The following is a 21,444-nucleotide window of genomic DNA, read 5'->3' as shown; positions in this document are numbered from 1 at the left end:
TCATAATTGGAAAAACAAAAGCAATTGTCACATTTGCGGCACGTGACGTGTTGATATGGTTGGCTTTTTGTCCGGGGCTGGAAGCTGCATAGCTTTATCTCACATTATACAGCATCTACACAATGACCTAACCCCAAATAAACAAACAATGTGTCAAATACGATGTTTTTTAAATTTATTTTGTAGCACGCCCCGGGCTAAATTTCCTTTCAAGATTTGAATGGCGTTTCAATTTAACGCAATTCTAAGTTGACGTCAACAATAAATGCTCTCGACTGAAATTTATCTGCATTAAAAAAAAACTTTTACTCCGCAGAGAGGAAAAAAATTCGCTGAATTGGCTGCTCATAAATGTAGCAATGATAAGCAAACTCAAAAATATGTTGACTCAACTTCTAATTTTAGCTTGGCACGTTCGGGTTGGCATACAGTCCGAAAATGTTCTGTTTATGTGGATCGGTTTCCCAGAACATTTGGCTTCCAACGCGGACACAGGGAGAACGCGAAAGAGCATTCTTACGAGTGGAGCTAAAGCACTTCAAGGCAACACTGTAAGGATAATACTGTACGTCGCATATTCCAACTCGCTGGGTGCCGAGGTGCTGTGTGGGTGGGCAATGTGAGAGGGTCAAGATATATGAACATCTGTGGGAAATGAGTTACATCATGAGTGGACATGTATTCGGTACGGGTAAAAAAAATCTGCACGTAAATCGCTTTAAATATTGACAAATGCCTCACTGTAGCTCAAAATAAAGCGAATGTATTTGAGATGAGGAATGCAATACTGAGTGTGAAAAGGTTGGATTTGTTAACGCCTATAGAAAATGATTTTGCCCATGGCCATATCTCCTGCACTGGGTATGCCGCAGTTAATTCAGGATGCTGCTGCAAAGTCTGAATATAGAATTTGTCTTTGCATAAAATGTAATTTCTGATTTTGATGTGATATGACGTGAGTATAGTGCTTTGCATTTTAACTTTTATGTTCTAATTTAGAACAAAAATAAATAAATTGGAATATGATTTATATTTAAAAGTGGTGTATTTTGTATAGGAGTATTTGTAAATTCAACAAAAACGCACATAGAGCTTCATCACTATCATCAGCCATGGTCAATCCACTGCTGGATGAAGGCCTCACAAATCCACCAATATTTCAAAGAGAAAATCCATCAAACTCTTCCTCCCAAATTAGGCGTAAAAAAACTGGAATACCTGACATTAGTTCGTGGCAACTTTGCAAGTTATGCGTCAGTGTTATGAGCTGATGATGCCGTTTCACACAAAAAAAGTGTATTGCATCTGCATTCTGTAAATATTTTTTAAAATGCACGGCTTTGTAGCCCTGCTCTGTATTTTCTAGGATGTGTTTTGGGATTGTACCGCGTGTTGAATGAGAGAAGCTCCCAGTACGTAGAGGGAAACGTCAAGACATCGTGCCGGACAACACGCAGTTCAGTACAAGCCCAAAACAAGTCAGAGGCCACAAACACAGCAGCACAACCGTGCATTTAATGCTATGCAGCATTAAATGTACGACTTTATTATGGAATAATGTACGGCTATATATATCCGATTGTGTCCATTTGTTCAAGCGCGACCATAACAAAACATTACAAGCACTCCAGGAAATGATATCTGCTGCTGCGAGCAAACGAAAACGGGAGAGAAAAAAAATCGGCTCCTCTCAGCTGTGCACAACGCCACAGGGCTCTATAACACGTCTAGTTTCGGAGCCTGAGACAATCCACTGCGTGCCAAACTGGCATTACAATTCACGTAGGAAAACCAAATAGGGAGTTTTCTTGCTGCGCCTAAAACACACACACACTTTGGCAGCTTTGCGTGGCATGATCAAAGACTCGGCGCTCCCGAATCGGGGAAAACCAGCGCTGCTACACACGGTTCTCGGATGTGTTTTCTGGTTGTGCCGCGTGTTGTTCAGCACAAGCTCCTGACGATCCGCTGGCAACTTCTTCAGCAACTGAATCGATGGAACTGAATCGCCAGAGGCTCTCGGAGCGAAACGTCGGGCATCATGGAAAACTGAAACGAATATTGAAGGTCCCAGCTCCCTGGAGTGAAACGTTGGACATCGTGCCAAAGAACACTCAGTACAACCCAAAAACACGTTGGAACGTTCATCGCAATAACCTTTGTAACAGTAGAAACCAACATCAAAATTCACACTCAAATCTGGTGTCAAATTCATCCATCTGCTCGTCTCTGGTGACAAACACAGTGTTGTATACTAACCCCTTCTTCCAAAATTGATATTAATAATATTTGATGATATTTTTATATATTATCTTTTTACTTGTTTTTTTTATAATGAATGAAAACACACCAAAGCGCAGCAAACTGCAAAACACCAGGGGTTGTTAAGTAATGAACTGGAGGAGGGCTAGGATGGCAGAATTTGCAACCTTGCTTCAAGGAAAGATAAGGCCTGATGAACGGGCACATGTCACCCGTGCAGGCGGCAGAGACAGTGGGAGAGTCAGCCAGACATAGTTAAGGCAAAAAGCCCAACCATCCTGCATGGTTTTAAAGTAACGTCAAAATTCGAAATTCAACAACAGAGTAGGCTAAATTATCGATCCTCGCGCTCGCTCAAATTGGAGACCAGGCTGCGAGCTACATCAATGAACCATTGCCCATTTGCTAATCCAATACTGAATGTTAATATTACTGAAGTCAAAACGAATTCTATGACCTCAGCACATGGGCGAATAATAGGGCAGTGTCAACTCAAAGGCAATGGAAGGAAGCAGAGGCGCCTTTGTCTAAATCACAACCACAGAAAGCCAGGAATCATCACTGATTGTGTGTTTAGGGATTCCGAGCTAGTTGGAACACGTGCACACAGGGAGGAGGTAGAAATACGCCTTGTCCTCCTGCAGCTGAGGGAGCAAAGATAAACCCAAAAAGGCCAAGGAAGTGGGTCAGCTCAAGGCTGTGTGCACAGGGGAGGGAGCTGATTTAAACAACCCTGCACGTCTGAACGTGAGGGGGCCTTTGACCTGAAATTAAGAATAACACTCCCAGAGCAGAAGGTTGGATGGCCACAGTGAGACGAGAATAAGAGTGTTGTATATCTCTCAAGGATGCAGACTCAGCTGAACAACAAGGCTGCGGGGGTCACCAGAAGTTCGCGTTCGCCTAGTTAAGACAAAAAGCTCAATTATTCTGTATTGCTATTAAAGTAACGTTAAAGTCGGAATTTAACAACAGGGTAGGCTAAAGTTATTGATATTCACACCCACTCCAATTAAACCAGGCCACAAGTTACGCCTACTGAACCATCACCATCATTAAGTCAATATGAAATGTTATTTCCATACTTTAATACTTTCTATACAACTCGACCCGAAGCATATGACAATCAGAACCTTCCTAAGTCAAAATTGAATCGCACCCAGACAGGAGCGAATAGTCGATATAAGGTTGAAGAGGGAAGGACATTAAGAGCACGGCGAACTGCAAACGTAAGCAAAAAGCCGGGAACGACACCAACCCAGCGACCCACCAGCCCAGCAACAGCGAGTCGGGCTTCGACAGGCCATAAAAGTAGGAATAATAACTCCCGGGGTCAGGGGACACAAGAAGAAGCAGGCAGACAAAAACCAGAACTGACTCCAAGGTTCAACCGCCCTCACCTACAAGGAGTGACGGAAATTAATGAGGCCTTGAGTTAACGGCGTCAGCTGGACAGCAACAACAACGGCGAGCAGAGATAGGGTGGGGCAAAGACTGCGGGGCTATGGAATGCAACTTCATGTCAGTAAAGCCCTGACAAACAAGTTAAGTTAAAGACATCACAATACATAATATCGTACATAACATCAATGTTAACGCTATTCACCGTAAACTATATTCCGCTTATATAACCATGCAGACACCAAGGAATACTAATTCCTAGGATCAAGAAACTTACCCCTTAACCTAAGATATCGGAAATAAATTAATAATAATAAGCATATGCATGAAAAGACAAAAGTAAAACTTATGGAAAAGCCAGGATAACGGGATGAATCACCACCAGGTCGAATATAAAATACATAATAAAAGAGCGATGTTAAACCCAGGGTCGGAGAGAAAGGGAGATCCCGGCCGTCTTTGTATCCCCGCAGCGCGGGATAGGAGTGTGTATACGCTCGGGGAAACACCTCCACTTGAGTCAAGCACCACGATGGGAAACGACAGACCTTAGGTTACATACAGAATCATAACTGTGAAATGGTAAGGGACAAATGTTAACTTAAAACTTTTTAACCATTTCTTTGTGCGTCGGTGAGGGTCGGAGGGAGTGTTGCCCCTCCCTCCAGGTCGTGCAACACGGACAAAGACGCCTATGAGACGATTTGTAACGTCTGTGTTTTGGTTCATGAAGAAGGCCAGACAAGAGATAATATCGCACCCAGACAGAGAGACGACTTCGAGGCAATTTGTAACATCTGATTGTTTGCTCGTGGATTTTATGGAGGGAGTATGACAACGGAATATACCGTGGGTGATGCACACAAGGACATACGGACGTACGGACACACACATGGACACACCTACCTACGGACAGATCCTGACACAGCAAAAATCGAAAGAAACCCCGCCTTGTGGGCAGGATCCAAAGGGATTTTTCGGCATAAAAGAGAGGACCCTGAGCATTGGAAACCAGCTCGACCGGGAGGGTCGACTCAGGAGCGAGCTGCGACCAGCGGGTCGGCTCGACTCATCTTCAGCTCGTCTGGGACTCAGCCGAGTTCGATCGGCTCACCGGAGCCGGCTCTCGGGGCTCGACTCAAGCGGCTCCCCATCTCCTCTGCAGGCGGGCAAGACCCGCTTGACAGCTCAACTCGGCCTGCGTGGGTCAACCTCTGCCGAGTCGGAGGTCTCTGCTGCCGCCGGAGTGGTGAGGGTCGCGGTTTGGCGACGAGGCTCCGTGCTCACCCTGGTCGACGACCCAACACTGCACGCTGCGAGCGAGCTGTGGGCGCCACCTACCGACCGGGTTCCGAACTGCGACAGCGTATCAACGGGCATCCGAACCAGTTCACCACAGTGACAGGGGAGCGACTGATACGTATGACGCGCACCGCCCCCTCACCACACGACCACCAGGCGTCTGTTTGACATAAAGAACCGACTCCGAACACTGACTATTCAAGACAACTCTTACCACTCAAACACACTCGAACCCATAAGCCATCCGTGGCTGTGAAGGCATCACAACGAGACCGAGTGATGGCCATCCGTCGTTTATAAGTGTATTCGTAATTTTTATCTTTAATATTTAGTGGGCTGTACTCTTAATCGCATAAATTCCCAACAGATCCATCAATACGAATTGATTCTTGGCACCTCCTTCCGCCGAGCCACGCTCACGTGGGGAGTGGTGGCCCACCAGATCCTTATCAGGTGATCTGGTCCCCAATTAGTAAACTTGGTATAAGATAACGATCTTCGGAAAAGGAGCACCGTCGCAGGCCCTTACTCCGAGCCATTCTGTTGTCAGATAACCTGCCGATGTATCTGTTGAGATTGGTGCCTTTAAGAATAATAACTGTTTTTGATTGTTTTTTTTATCGCCGTATAATCTTTCAAGTATCTTTCAGTCATAATCGCCGCACGTACTCGCATCCTCTACAGAATATTCAACTGTCCCGTGACCCAAGGTGCTAACAACGTGATAAGGGTTGCGTATGATCAATAAGGAGTGCGGTACTGCGTGAACAATATTGAGTATAATCATTCATTAACGTTAAGGTTTTTCTTAGCATAGTATTTGCATATTTTAACGACTCTCTCTCTCACTAACAACCATCGCGTTATGCGGGATCCATGTGCCGTTGTCAAAGTGAAATCAGACAATCGTTGATGATACTGTATTGATGCCGTGTTGACGTTCCGGGATTGAGAGTTCGCATACTATATCATAGTTGAGGTTGAATTAGTAATAAATTGATTAATACAGAAGTGGTTGTGTGATTCTTTCCTGAAATCTATGCATAAGATCTGCTTCTGCGTTGAGATCTGAACTTGGTGACCTTAATAAACACACTAATACATACTCAGTAAATGTTAAAGCGATAACGGGGTGAACCGGGGACCTAAAATATAACCACGAATACCCACTCTGGGAATGTTAAAGCGAGAATGAGACGAACCTAGACAACGATGCCGAGTTAATCTAAGTTAATCTTGCATACTTACACCACACCTGCATAACTGCATACGATTAATTGCCTTATTCCGATCGATAACCCACCCTCGTCACCGAGGCGGGGTCTGGTTATCATAACGACTTGCATTATCATAATTACACCCACTCGCATAATTACTACGATTACCTCTCGAATTGGCATAATTAAATGTGCATAATTACATAAATTAACATATTTCCGGATAATTACACATTTGGCCAAATTTCATTTGATTATTATTATTTTCACTGAATATTCATAACCCACATATACAACATAATAATTTCACCCACGCACGCATACAACATAACAAATTTTGATAACCAACATATACAACAACAGGTAGGTGAAACTATGATAACTAGAACTGGAACAATAACTAGAATAGATGTTGCACTGGCGTGATAATGCCTGCAAGCGGTTTGTTGAGGTCAAGCGTAAAGTGCATCCTCAATAAGGTGAGTGGATATGCCGCATCCCGCATATCATAGGTTTTTTTTTAAGAACCCTTACTTACATTTATACGATTTGGGAAAAACTGAAAACCGCATTCCCCGAAGCTCAAAAACTGTATCTGCATCTCCACAACAGATCAGAAACGTCACGGGACAAGCAACCCCAGCTTTGTACTGAACTCTACAGTAACATTAGAACACGTAAATGTGTCACACTGTAAAATCACCTCCACCCAACACAGCGAATTAGTAAGGGTTGTCACGTGAACAAAATGTGTACATTTGTTACTAATTTTCAGCACACCGGTGTGTTAGACAGAAAACCCACATCAAACGATTGCCAGAATTCTGACAATTGCCTGATGATGCTGGTTGCAGTCACCAGCAAAATGTCGTATTCAGAAGTGCAAAAAATGTGGGTTTAGTAATAGGTTTTTACCCTTTCAACTGGTACAAAAACTGATACCTTTATACAAGGAATCATGTTTGCAATAACCACAACACAAGCAGTCAAAATGCTAACAAAAAGAAACAACTCTGATAATGATATGCACTGTCCTTGAAGTTGACGCCTTTTGGCGTCATCTGGTCCAACACCAATGGAGACTAGGCTCTAAGAAAAGCTGTCTCGGGTGTGGACCAATCAACTTCAAGGACAGTGCATATCATTATCATTATCAGAGTTGTTTATTTTTGTTAGAATTTTGACTGCTTGTGTTGTGGTTATTGCAAACATGATTCCTTGTATAAAGGTATCAGTTTTTGTACCAGTTGAAAGGGTAAAAACCTATTACTATATTTTGCCACTGGTAAAGGAGATGTCTCATGTGGGTTTGCTAATGCGTCAGTGTCCTGGAGTAGTAACACATTGGCACGTTTTGTTCACGTGACAAAGCTTTCTTCTGTTTACAGCCCTGAGTCAGTGGTGGGAATTCCACATTCCTATGGCCTGGGGAAAGTCAAATCATGAGACCAACACGTGACATAAATGTTGGCCTAGTCCCATGGACTAAAAGTGGTACTCGCTCCTGAATTGGTGATGGGCTGAGTTAACCCCGAACAAAGATTTTAACTCCTCAACCTTTTAATCTAGCACAGTATAGCTTTTACACACCAATGGTTAGTTCGTGACTATTGTATAATAATGATTTGTGCAGTATTCAGGGAACGTGTGACAGTATTTTACACTTTCTGACGGCATATAGAAATTATAGGATAGTTACGGAAATGTATTTCTTTGTCCAAATGTATCTTGATCATGATGATTATGACACTTTTTGCTTGGCCTTTTTCAACGTGTAATGTCCAACTTCTAAAATCCACAAGGCGTTAGCGCCATCGAGTGTTCTTCTGGGCTCGTAGAAAACATGGCATATTTAACAAAAATGTGTGCAATTTGCATTAAAAAGTCAATGATTTCCCTGCTCAATTGAACATTGAGGGTGGTGTTCATCTCTTGTTTACAAACAAGAGCCAGTGATGGAAATTCCACATTCCAATGGCAAGGGTAGGTCTGTCAAACAGAACTGTGGACTTCCCCACGAAGTGGTACTTATTATACATGCAATGTACAAACATATTTAATTTTATTGCATTACAAACATGTACACCGTACCTCGAAAACGAAAGTTAATACAGTGCCCGCATTAGATGTTTGTGAAAAAACACATGCTGTATTAATATGTAGGCATCTTTCAATGCTGAAGATACATTTTAAAAATACGAATCGAAAATGTATGTTATTCATCGAGGAGGATGTTAGTAAACAACACAAAACAGTGTACAAAAAACATAGGCACAAACAATAGCTTATATATAATCAATTAACTTTCGGGGAGACTTACAGGTGAAACTTTTACGTTTAATCAACAGTGTTTATTCATAGCCGAAGTGAAATTAATTAAAATTGTGGTTGAATTTTGCAGCACTGTATTTTTTTCTGTTTACACACCGATACGTTAAACATAAAGAGCATTGTTGTAACGCTGTACTGTAGATCTCCTTCTAACGTAGGAAGATCCACAATTCATGCAGAGAACTTAAATTTTTTGGCAGTTCGTGGGTCCTGGGAAAAGGGGGGGGGGGGACCCCGCAGAATCTGCCGTATCCCCAAACTCTATAGGTGGTCCTATTGCTGGTCTTGAGCCAAACAGCACTTACAGCTCCAAATTCAATAAAAGCGTTTGCAAAAAAAAAAGCTGTCAATTTTTCCATGCACGTTTTCACAGCGACATCTGTAATACCGCGTTGTTTAGAGAGGCAATAAAAAAAAACTTTTCCTTGAAAGCGGCATTTAAATTGGCCTGCCGTTCACTGATGTGTATTTATACACAGCCTCTTTGTGTTCCCTGTCTTACGTTTAAACTCTGACTGGGCATCTGTGTTGTAAATTATTCTGCCAAGTTTAGGGTTGCGGGAGCTCGAAAATATTTTTTGTGTGAACCATTACCCAACTAAAGTTAGCGGTACAGTACAAACGTCGCTTATCTGACTCGCTGGGCACTTCGGTACCTGTATAGGAGGGCGCTCATTATTTATTTGGTGATGCTGCTGCTGCTGCTGCGTTGACAGCAGTGCACATGAACAATCGGCAAAAAAAACGAACACACTTGTCATCAATCAACACTGCTTTAAAATCGAAAACAAATCTGCGACGTTTCGGGCAATAACCCTTCGTCATAGCACGTGTGCCGATTGTCTATATTGTTTTCCTTTAAAGGCAGTTTTGTTGACGATTGTATAGGTCTTCTTGGTTCTTTCGGTAAAGTCACGTAGAAGGGAAATAATAAAATAGTAAAAATATAACATAATAAAATACAATTCTCATGACGTTTCGGCCACAATGCAAGCAGCCGTCCTCAGGTGAAGAACAGGTCTGTCGGAAAGACAGCGTCTGACCTGTTCTTCACCTGAGGACAGCTGCTTTCGTTGTGGCCGAAACGTCGTGAGAATTGTATTTTATTCTGTTTTATTTGTATTATTTTATTATTTCCCTTCTACGTGACTTTACCGAAAGAACCAAGAAGATGAATCCCTGCAGTCACGAAAGCTTTAAATCTAAAGATTGTATAGGTACGTGTGTGAAAAGGAGAGATTTGTGAACATCTATGGAAAATGATAGTTCCACCATTGTGCACAAATACTGGCACCTTGTGGGTGATGGGTCGGATAAGCGACGTTGTATTATACTTGCGCACAAGATTTCTGGAATGTAGATAGTGAAACAGCAGCCCACAATGTACGATGCGGAGCAGTACATCTACAGATAGAATGTAACGGATGTGAACACGTGTATTATACAGTACAAAGCATGTGTTATGGTTTATGCATTATCAAGTCGATGGATATGAAATTTGAGAAGATAAATGGAAGAAAATAAGTGACATAAGAATAATGCTGTGAAACGCCTTGTATATTGTGTTAAGATTAATTTAGCATTACACTGATGCTCCCTTCCAGTGACAGCACACTGGGAATATCAAAGTTAAAATGCAGTGAAGGACAAATTATTGTGATTGTAAGAGGAAAAGCAATGGAGCATTACATAACTGTTCACCACAGTGTACAACACAATTATATAAGCAACCTGTTGGTCCAAGTTTAAGGGGGGAACCTGGTGTATTACATTTCTTACTTACAAATTAACTTTCAACTATTTAATACTATATTTTATTTCAATAAATAACCGGCAGGCAAGACAATAGTATCCCAGATTTGTATGTTGTCTGTTGTTATTTTGTTGCTAAAATGATTCCAAATCCCGTTTTTCTACACAGGGTTATGCTCCAGATTGACCAGCCAACGTGGAAGAGCAGGAAAATTACGCTGTGCAGGGGCTTTTGAGAGCTCCTTCCCGTGGAAACTCTTCCGTCAGCAGTGGCAAGAGCAAGGTATTGCAGGGCTGCCACGACATCTGACATCAAAATAGTTTAAAATGAAAACCACACGCAAGTGCCTCTCAAAATGCACACAGGGCCTACAAAAAAGCAGGGCCCACTATTTACATCCTCCCTCAGGAAATGCGCATTAGCAGTCAAGTACTGCCACTCTCTCGAACACACTACGTGGATCATAGTACGCGACAATTTATTACAAATCACGTGTTTTGCCAAACACAGCTATGTTACAGTGCAACTAACTCTTTATTATTTGTTACGGATTTACCCGGGTCACATACAAATCAAGCTTGCAAAAAAAAAGTGTTGGTATTCGGCTCATTTTGCATGTATTATGAGCTGCTCGTCACCCAAAACACAGTGAAAATTGCTTTAATAATCGACAAAACGAACAACGCTTTATTTCTTTAGTCCATGGGGCCAAAGAAGAAATTGGTACCAGCTAAGGTAGCAAAACTTTAGTCGTACCGGTTAGATTATATGGCCAATAAAAGTGAATTCTTTACTATCCACCAGTAATTTCAAATGGTTGTTACATAACTTCCTGTTAATGACCACGTAAATAAATAATAACCGCGAAAGTGAACCACCGTGGGTAGCGAAATGTTATCTCCGTCGTTTCGTCGTGGGTTTCCATCCCAACCCTTGACGCCCTGTATATTTGGAGTTCACAAGTTCTCTCCGCGGGGTGGCCGCACGGATTTTTCAACGGGGCCTCCCGTTTTACGCTCCACATTTAGAAACATGCATTTAGATTATTTGGCTGCTCCTATAAATTCCCCCACATGTGTGATGATATAAGCCTTCCTCGATGAGCAATCATGTTTGGCCAGGTCACCTCTGAAAACACGCGAATGGTTCGCTACTTAAAATGTGACTGACAACCCAAATGTGTCGTCTGTACTCATGGACTCCTTCACCGCCCATTCTAAGCGGGTGGGATACATACATTGTAGAGCCTATTTTGCATTGATTCTTCCAGTCAATAATCTGGATAATTTATAGTTGATCAGATGTTAGGAATATTTTAATTGTATTTATATTTTCAATAAGAATTAGAGAAAAGCAAAGAATGAGGGTATGCAGCGGCCAGATTATAAATGTCCAAAGTAATGTTGTTATTATTATTATTGCTAGGCTTGTTGACGCAAGAACGCCTCACAGAGAACTGCTTTTTGTTGAGTTTGTTGTCCTTCCCCCGCACCTCCGATTAGCACGTTTGGCTACGTACGGCGTGAAATAAGTTCAACATACACACATACATACAGATTCTCACGACTATTTTTTCGCAGTACGGGGCGAAGATTTAGGAAACTATATTGTAAGTGAGAGAAAGGAAAGATGGATATAGGGAATAGGGTATATAAATAAGGAAAAAGTAAAGTACGTCAGTAATATTGGGGGGGGGGCGGAGGGGCAGTATCACGACATGGTTTTCATAACAATTGAATGAGATTATATTTTGATAAGCATGCTCCATCTCGTTAAATACGACGCTAAACCCTTTATTTCCCTTATTCTTCTTGTTACAAGGCGAGGGGTAGGTGGGTGGGGGGGAGTATGCCTGAAAGTAAACGAGCACACACACACGCAGCAGCAGCAGTGTGGCAGGTATGCGGGAGAGTTTCCTGCTCAGCTGTGCCGCGAATGCTTTTTACTCACCCCGCTCACTGGCAGCGATTACAAGCCAGGCTAGCGGGGTCAAACGCGTGACCCCCAGAGCACAGCACACTTCCCTGCCATGACCTCTTCCAGGTCATAAGTCACAGGGCAACATTCAACTTCCCGCCGACGTTTGGGATTCGCCAAGGCACACTGCAGGCAGCAGTGCGGTTGATCGCGTCGCATTTGTCGCCAAAGCCAACGTGCAACTTGTTTTTTAGTGCTGCTCACCACTGCAATTTAAAATATATACGTCCTATAAATATAGGGAAGGAAGGGATCACAGTTACGTTTTAAAGTGTCCAAGTGTAGCTTTAATGGCCCACGATTTAGCTTCTCATGCAGGTCACCTGCGAGCCACATGTATCATAGACTGTGTTCATCGTGCCGTCCAACAGGGACAACACAAGTTTTTCTTTTTCAAATTCTGAACAATAATAATTCCTGAACACCACTACTCAACAACGTCTGTCACGATCAACAACAATTTTCAAATTTACAAAAAATTCACGGAACTTTTAAAAAAGTCGCTAAAATATTGCGGAGATAAGCTACTAGTTTTTCGAACGGCAACAAAACTTAAAAATCGAAGTTCTGGGTTATTTAGTCAAAGGCAATATTTGTGATCTGATTGTTTTGGATTTGTACTTTTCAATGAGGACGATATCTACGTTGGGGCAGGTGCTGTTAGCAAGCACCTATTAGGGTCAGGCTGGCACATAAGGAGGTGGTGGCCAGCACTAGGCCCAGCCACCTGTGCCTCTCCAATGCTGATGTTTAAACACTGCACCAAGTAATCTTTAAGGGTGAGCCATCGATCTAGTGAGGCCCAGGACTGCCTGTTCAGATATTTGTCATTGATTCCTGCCATAAGTGGGAATCAAACGAGGGGGGTCAGAGCGTTCGTAGCGCAATGCACTTAACCACTCCACTACTCCTCGCCATGCCTGTGCAGAACGCACACACTCGTATTCCCCACGTCGCAGTGTTTCGGATGCTGATGGATTTTTTTTACTGTAGTTCGTGGTAAACATTGCAGCACGTGAAAGCTTGGCACATTTCCCAGTCAGAATTTTGGCTCCCGTTTCCGTAAAGTTCCCTTTTTCCCTGTGCCCTGATTGGTCCGACCGATTACTTTGGGGCTAAAGGCTGTGGCTATTTAATATTGCTGCTGGTATCAGAAATTCTTTAATTTAGCAAACATATTTTTCTTTGTGAAGTTCTTTGAAATAAACTGAGATGAAGGTCAAATGAATATTGTGTTCTTTCCACAAGCCTCCACTATAAAGCTGCTTTGTTCCCAAATTTTTACATTCATGGTTTGCTTTGTTGCAGTGACTCTACACTATGCATTCCTTTAGCACACACACACAAGCTATTACTGATGGCAGTACAGCAAATGGATGAGTATATCTGTGCAATGTTTTGCATGCTGTTTTCTCTGGATACTTCAGTATTTACTGCTACGTGCAAAAACACTCACGAATGAAATCAGACATATTCCAATCCTGGAACCACCTGTAAAAATCATACTGAGACTCACCGAGGTGTTCCTGCTTTATTTTGCATCGTTATTAGAAGTTTCTATGGTAGGAGTTCAGATTTTACAGAACATTTACAACGCCTAACAAATAGTGGCCAATCTTAAGAGACATTAGTGAAAGGCGCTTTACAAATAACTGTACATTATTATTTCTCGGCACACAAGAGGACAGCTGGAAGCAGTAGGGTCTGGCGTCATGTTATGATACAAACAGCATTGTATATAATCTGACTGAGCGTGCAGTGGCCAACAAACCAGTAAGAGGTACATTTGTATGACCCCTTATTTTAAATGATGAAGTAACTGCCAGCTATCTCGTGGATAAATAACCACGATTTTAGACGTACAATGTTTGCTATTCAAACACGGCCAAACACAAGGATAGCAGCAGCAATGATTCCTTGGTTATGTAAAACAAATCGAATTCAAAGGCAATGCGCAAGTTAAGATGTGCTCAGCAGTGAAAGTTGTTGGTTCTGGTCTGCACTATTTTGATTGTTGTATTGCTTCAATCGGTTAATAATTTAATTTGCTGTATAGTTAAATATATTTTACAGAGGCATTATGTGGTTATATAACAGGTGTGCAATCAATGCATTTAAACGTTCTCCGTCTTTATATATCAATTGTATTGTTGCAATCAGTAATATAATACACATTTTGCCGTTTTAGTATTCCCCTTACAGTATTTTGTCTTTGGAATAACTTAAGTGCCGAACTTTTGATCACAATGATAAATGTTGAATAGCACAGCTGACCCCATAAATAAATGTTGTACACACCAGGACAAATGCTACCCACCATCACCGCCACACATGATGTACCTTACTCCTCAATTCAGATCAGTGGTTAACTCTTAAGTGGTCCAAGGGCAAGGGAGTGATCGATTACCTATTTCATGGACTTGATAGGTGCTAAAATATATATTTTATTATGGTAAGTCAGAAAAATTCTCGAAATTCATTTGAACATTGGGAAATCATTTTGGCCTGAACTGATTGCTCAATCCAGACCAATAGGTGAAAACTTTACAAGCTCCAATTGTAATTTAGTGATCATAAGCTATTTCATAACATTTCTGGATGTGATTGGTTGGTGCTTATTATATAAACTATTTCAATTCTCTGATGGTGTGAGTGTTCAGAATATTTGTTTTATTTTCATTTTTGATTTGCGGAACTAGTGCTACTGCCAAGTTAAATGATATGCAGATGCATCCGGATACATACACAACTCGACGAAAACAAATTAATGTAAGTTATGAATTCACTGAGAATCTCTTGTTACAAGAAATGTGTGCATGAGAGCTAAATAACATTGCTGTAACATTTAAAGAGGGTCTCAATATTATCTAAAATATATTACACTTTAAACATATTACCATACTATAGTATTTCAAAACAGACTTTGGTAATAATGGATTTTAAAAAATAAGAAAAAAATGAGCAAAACACTTCTAACTTAAACAAAACATTTTAAATGAAATTAACAAATGGTAAATATCACAATGAGTAAAACTATATTATATACTAAATGTTATATTTAAAGGCATCATAATTTACATACAATACAGTAGCTGAATAAAATATTAAATTTCAGCAATTTTTTTCAGTAAAAAACTCTGCTTTTCCCCTTTTATGCTGTAAACTTAAATTGAGCCTTACCTTGCAGTGATCAGCCCACAGTTATTCTGAGACAAATACTAGTGCTTGGTGGTATAGCTTCCTATGAATTTAAATCCATTGTGTTGTGTATACATGACAATGTTTGACAAAAGAGCTGCTACATACACATCTTTGCTGGAATATTTTATTATTGAAAAAAAGTTTGGCAAATCCTGGTAAAAAAATTATACTTTAATATTTAAATAAATTTTAATTGAATGTTTTATTCTATTTGTTATAAGTGCAGTTTTCGGAGTAACTCGTAGGTGTTAGATAACAAGGATTTAATACAAATAAAACGAATTTTAAATATTGTGTACTTTTTAAACGAAAATAACAAACTTGAGCACACTTTGCAAGCGCAACTCAATACTGTGAATCTGTTTTCAGTGACTTTTGCATAATTTACCATAGTTAAAAGATAGAAAATTGTGGCCCACTATATCCACCACATGTGAAATGTCTCAAAGTAATTGCCACTACAACTTACATACAAATGGAGTGCATTATATTACAATAACTGTCTGATCACGAAAATGCAATCAGCTGATGAGTATGTGGATGTATAAAAAATATAGATAAAAGAATGGAATAAATACGATTTCAGCGTGACCACGGGTAATCTAAACCCGTCACGATCGCACATCGCTGAACTCTGGATCAAAGGCCACAAACATGACATCTCCACGTCAACAAAACACACACTCACTCGCATGCCTTCCACGTGCACACACATTACACGCATCTTCACGTGAGCATTCATCAAAAAGACACCTTTACATGACCACTTTCATTTCTTAAATATATATCACACATCAGTGACACATCATCTTTCTCACACACACACACACGTTACTTCACCCGAATAATCACACACACGCATACCTTCGCGTGAACACATGCCTTTACAAACATACGCGTCGCCATCACGTGAACACACATACCAGTTCCTCACATGAACACGTCACATTAAACGTACACGACGCATTACTTAAATCATCCATCATAAACAACACGTGCCTTAACGTGAACAACCATATCACCAAATGAACACACATTACACACACACATATCTTTCCCCCTGACCACACACACACGTACCTTCACGTGAACAACCATCACACGCGTACCTTCACGTGAACAACCATCACACACGTACCACCTTCACGTGTACAACCATCACACACGTGAACAACCATCACACACGTACCACCTTCACGTGAACAACCATCACACGCGTACCTTCACGTGAACAACCATCACACACGTGAACAAACATCACACACACATACCTTCACGTGAACAACCATCACACACGTACCTTCACGTGAACAACCATCGCACGCATGAACAACCATCACACGCGTACCTTCACGTGAACAACAATCACACGCGTACCTTCACGTGAAACAACCATCACACACGTACCTTCACGTGAAACAAACATCACACACAAACCTTCACGTGAATAACCATCACACACGTACCTTCACGTGAACAACCATCGCACACGTACCACCTTCACGTGAACAAACATCACACACGTACCACCTTCACGTGAACAACCATCACACACGTGAACAACCATCACACACGTACCACCTTCACGTGAACAACCATCACACGCGTACCACCTTCACGTGAACAACCATCACACACGTGAACAACCATCACACACGTACCACCTTCACGTGAACAACCATCGCACACGTACCACCTTCACGTGAACAACCATCACACACGTACCACCTTCACGTGAACAACCATCACACACGTACCACCTTCACGTGAACAACCATCACACACGTACCACCTTCACGTGAAGAACCATCACACGCGTACCTTCACGTGAACAACCATCACACGCGTACCACCTTCACGTGAACAACCATCACACACGTGAACAACCATCACACTTACCACCTTCACGTGAACAACCATCACACACGTGAACAACCATCACACACGTACCACCTTCACGTGAAGAACCATCACACACGTGAACAACCATCACACTTACCACCTTCACGTGAACAACCATCACACACGTGAACAACCATCACACACGTACCACCTTCACGTGAAGAACCATCACACGCCTACCTTCACGTGAACAACCATCAAACACGTGCCTTCACGTGAACAATTTAAGAAATACACATTACGCAACTATCATTACGTGAACATAAATCACGCGACACATGAATTACAGATCACATTATCTCGCATGAACACAGCACCATGAACACAAACCTCGAGTCGCCGTCACTAGGCACGGACTTCGGGGAAACTGACGACTCTCGGCTCCGCCATCACGCGCCGACCAACCAATTAACCAATAAAAAAACCAATTAAGCGACTGATAATCAACCAATCGAGAGACGCAAGCGCACTAACGAAGGATCGCAATCAACTAAAGTTGCTCACAACTGCGCTCTCGGCGACGCTCAATTTTAAAAAAATATTTTTTGTTTAAAATTTTATTTTTTGCTTCAAAATAAAAAAAAGTCATTTTGGTGTTTTTCTCTCTCTCAGAAGCAAAAAACAACGCAACAAAAACGTGCACACGCGTAACAAAAAAAATCACGCGAAACTTTAAAAGTCCGAGTGAAAAAAACAACTTAAAAACAAATAACGAAATACATAACAGACTGCCAGCGAGAGCGACGGAGCGAGCGCTGCTGCTGTTGCTCCTCCTCGCTGCCCCCCTCCTCCTCCTCCTCGCTCTCGCCATCGACCACGCACGCGCGGGGAGAGCGCGCGGGGAGAGTTCCCGACGAGAGGAGAGAGAGTGGAGGGAGGAGAGTGGGGAGAGAGAGGAGAGATCGTGGAGCGTGGAGGCGATGGGAGAGAGCGCGCGCGCGCGTCAGTGAGAGCAGAAGCGACAGTGGGAGCGTAACAGTTGAAGGGGGGGGGGGGGAGCGCGCGAGAGTTGTGGGGGGGGGGGCGCGAGAGTTGTGGGGGGGGGGGGCGGGAGAGTTGTGTGTGGGGTGGGGGGGGGGGCGCGAGAGTTGTGGGGGGGCGCGAGAGTTATGGGGGGGGGGGGAGTGCGAGAGTTGTGTGCGGGGGGCTCGAGATGAGCTGAGGGGAGGGGTGACTTTGAGATAGAGGGGAAGGAGGGCGGGGGGAGTGAGGGGATGGCTGAGGAAAGAGGAGCGGAGGGGGGGAGAGTGAAAAGTGAGGGGAGGGGCTGAGGAGGGGGGCTGATTGGGGGAGAGGGGCTGAGGAGATGAGGGGGGGGTGACGAGCTGAGAAAGTTGACGGGCGATAAGCAAAAGTGATGGGAAGAGTTAAGGGGAGGGGCTGGTGAGGGGAGGGGGAGGCGCGCGCGCGCGCCTCCCCCTCCCCTCACCCGGGGAGCAGCAGCAGCAGCGAGAGGAGGAGTAAAGAAACTTTGTGCGCTCAGCTCTCTCCCTCCCCTCTCTCCCCCCCCCCTCTCTCTCACACTCTCGCTCTCTCACACTACACACAAGCGCACTTTTTCGGCGGGATTTTAAACCGGTTTACGTCACGACTCGGCGGCCCGTGTGCGCGCTAACTTACCCTCGGGGCGCCCGCATGCCGCCCGCCGGCGTCCGCGACGCGCTGCGACGCGCGCCCGATTTTTGCAAAATTTATTTCAAATTTTCACCGCCGCCTCCTGCATCTCTCCGCGGCCGCTCGGAGCGCCATTGTGGCGGGGACTGCTGGGAGTGACGTCACCTGTACACAGCGCGCCGCCGCCGCCGCTGCTGCTGCTGCGGCCACGGCAGCAGCAGCGGCGCGTGGCGCGATGCTCATGCTGCTGCTCGTGGTGGTGGTGGTGCGGTTGTGGTGATGTGGTTGTGGTGATCTGGTTGTGGTGGTTGTGGTGATCTGGTTGTGGTGGTTGTGGTGATGTGGTGGTGGTGCGGTTGTGGTGATGTGGTGGTGGGGATGCGGTGGTGGGGATGCGGTTGTGGTGGTGGTGATGTGGTGGTGCGGTTGTGATGCGGTGGAGGTGATGCGGTGGAGGTGATGCGGTGGTGGTGATGTGGTGGTGGTGGTGGTGATGTGGTTGTGGTGCGGTTGTGGTGAAGTGGTGGTGGTGGGGATGTGGTTGTGGTGGAAATGCGGTTGTGATCATTGTGGTAGTGTAATTATGTTTGTGGTGGTGGTGATGTGATGATTGTAGTTACGGTGGCGTGATCATTGTGGTGATTGTGTACAGCGATACTCCTGGTGGTGGTGATGCGGTTGCGGTGGTGGTGATGTGGTTGTGGTGGTGATGTGGTTGTGTTATCATTGTGGTGGTGTGATCATTGTGGTGGTGTGATCATTGTGGTGGTGTAATGATGATTGTGTTGGTGACGTGATGATTTCAGTTACGGTGGAGTGATAATTGTGGTGGTGGTGTCTAGCGATGATCGTGGTGGTGGTGATTGTGATGGTGTTGATGTGATGATTGTAGTTACGGTGGAGTGATCATTGTAGTTGATGGTGTATAGTGATCGTGGTTCTGCTGATGCGGTTACGGTGGTGTGATCATTGTGGTGTAATGATTGTGGTGGTATTATATGGCGATGTGTAATGTGGTGTGCAGAGATATGAGAGTGTGTTCTGTTTGTGCGGCTGCTCGTGATAGTGGTGTGACGATCGTGTTGCCGGTACGACTGTGGTAGTGGTGTATTCTGTCAGGGTGTGCCTTCTTCACTGGTAGTTGGGGTTCGTTGTTCACTGTTGATGGGGTGTGTGCGGTGGCTGTGATGGGGATGATGTGTGTGATGATTGTGTGTGTAGTGTGTGTAGTATGTGTGTAGTACGTGTGTAGTATGTGTGGATTATCTGGGAGCGGTAGTGTAGCGGTTAGCGCGCTGCGCTACGAACTCAGCGACCCGAGTTCGATTCCTGCTCACGGCCAACACCGGCCTTCCCCCTAGGTCGACTCAGCCTCAAATCAGTACTTGGTGCGGTGTGTAAACATCGCCACTGGGGAGACAAAGGCGGTCGGGCGTGGTGCTGGTCACCCACCCCCTCGTGTTAGCGAGGACCTTCATAGGCGCTAGCCTTCGTTGGCGAGCATCTCAGGTGCTGCCCCAAGTCTGTTAAAAGTCTTGAATTCTCTGGGTTTGCATGTTGAATGAGCGCATGTGACTGTCAGCAAGTCACTCCTTGCGGACACCAAATAGTAATACAACTTACCACTCGCTCCTGTCTCCTGATCGCCCTCCACTGAGACCCCCTCCACAAGACACCATCCGCTTAAACGAATGATAAACAGAATAAGAATATTTGTACTGGAGGAATCCGATGAGCTATAAAGCTCATATAAAGAGTACATATATACTGTACTCCATCATTGCCTTGTTGACCAAACCATCCGTGATGTTCCCGATGTCTTAAAAATATCGGAAGCTAAGCAGGTTTGAGCTTGGATGGGCAACCACAATGCATATCAAGTGTTATAGGCCGCTAATGGGTCAGCAGCATCGGGGCAGTGTGGTAAAAACCTTTAAAATTTGAAGCTTTGGGAGACGCGAAAACTGGACTCTTCCAATTTGTGCAAACAGTTTTAAGGTTATACTGTATTCACTTTTTCTACACTGAAGTACATACAGTAATGTAATTGCCGTATTTTTGTTATGCACCAAATATGTGGTGCTCCGTTGGCAGTCGTGGTGCACAAACATAAATAACAAAAACTCAATACACTGAATAGCACTGCCCTAGAGGAACGATTATATAATGTGACGATTCAGGCAGTTTCCATTCAGCAGAGAAGAGCAATTTGCCCAAATCGCCAACTGTAAGAGCAGTGTCATTGACGAATGTGGAGTTTTTTTGCCTGCAATGTCACCTTTGTGATAGGTTGTTCTCTAGTGACTCTCATGATGTAAATGTCATCATGGTGGTTGATTAGAGAGGTGCTGATAACATTGATTCATAGCTACATATTCTGGGTAAACTAAAACATTTGCGACTTGAACTTTGTAGACGTGGCACATTGCCTAAGCTTGTCGTGATGAATAATGTGATATATTGGTTGATTTTACACTCATATTA

At 43.5% G+C, this 21,444-nt stretch overlaps 1 protein-coding gene across 1 annotated transcript in view; it reads right to left on the bottom strand.

Annotated features, from left to right (window-relative positions):
* LOC144732583 (zinc finger protein PLAG1-like) overlaps window positions 1–19,144 on the bottom strand; it is a 42,307-nt gene extending 23,163 nt beyond the window's left edge. Inside the window, exon 1 of the mRNA XM_078614037.1 lies at window positions 18,967–19,144. The gene's annotated coding sequence lies outside the window, so the exon portion shown is untranslated. The remainder of the gene's footprint in view (window positions 1–18,966) is intronic.
* Between the last annotated feature and the right edge of the window lie 2,300 nt (window positions 19,145–21,444).

The sequence above is a fragment of the Lampetra planeri genome, chromosome 2 (genome assembly GCF_965212315.1).
Source record: "Lampetra planeri chromosome 2, kcLamPlan1.2.h2, whole genome shotgun sequence".
NCBI classification, from domain to species: Eukaryota; Metazoa; Chordata; class Hyperoartia; order Petromyzontiformes; family Petromyzontidae; genus Lampetra; species Lampetra planeri.
This window is presented reverse-complemented; position numbering and strand designations above follow the sequence as displayed.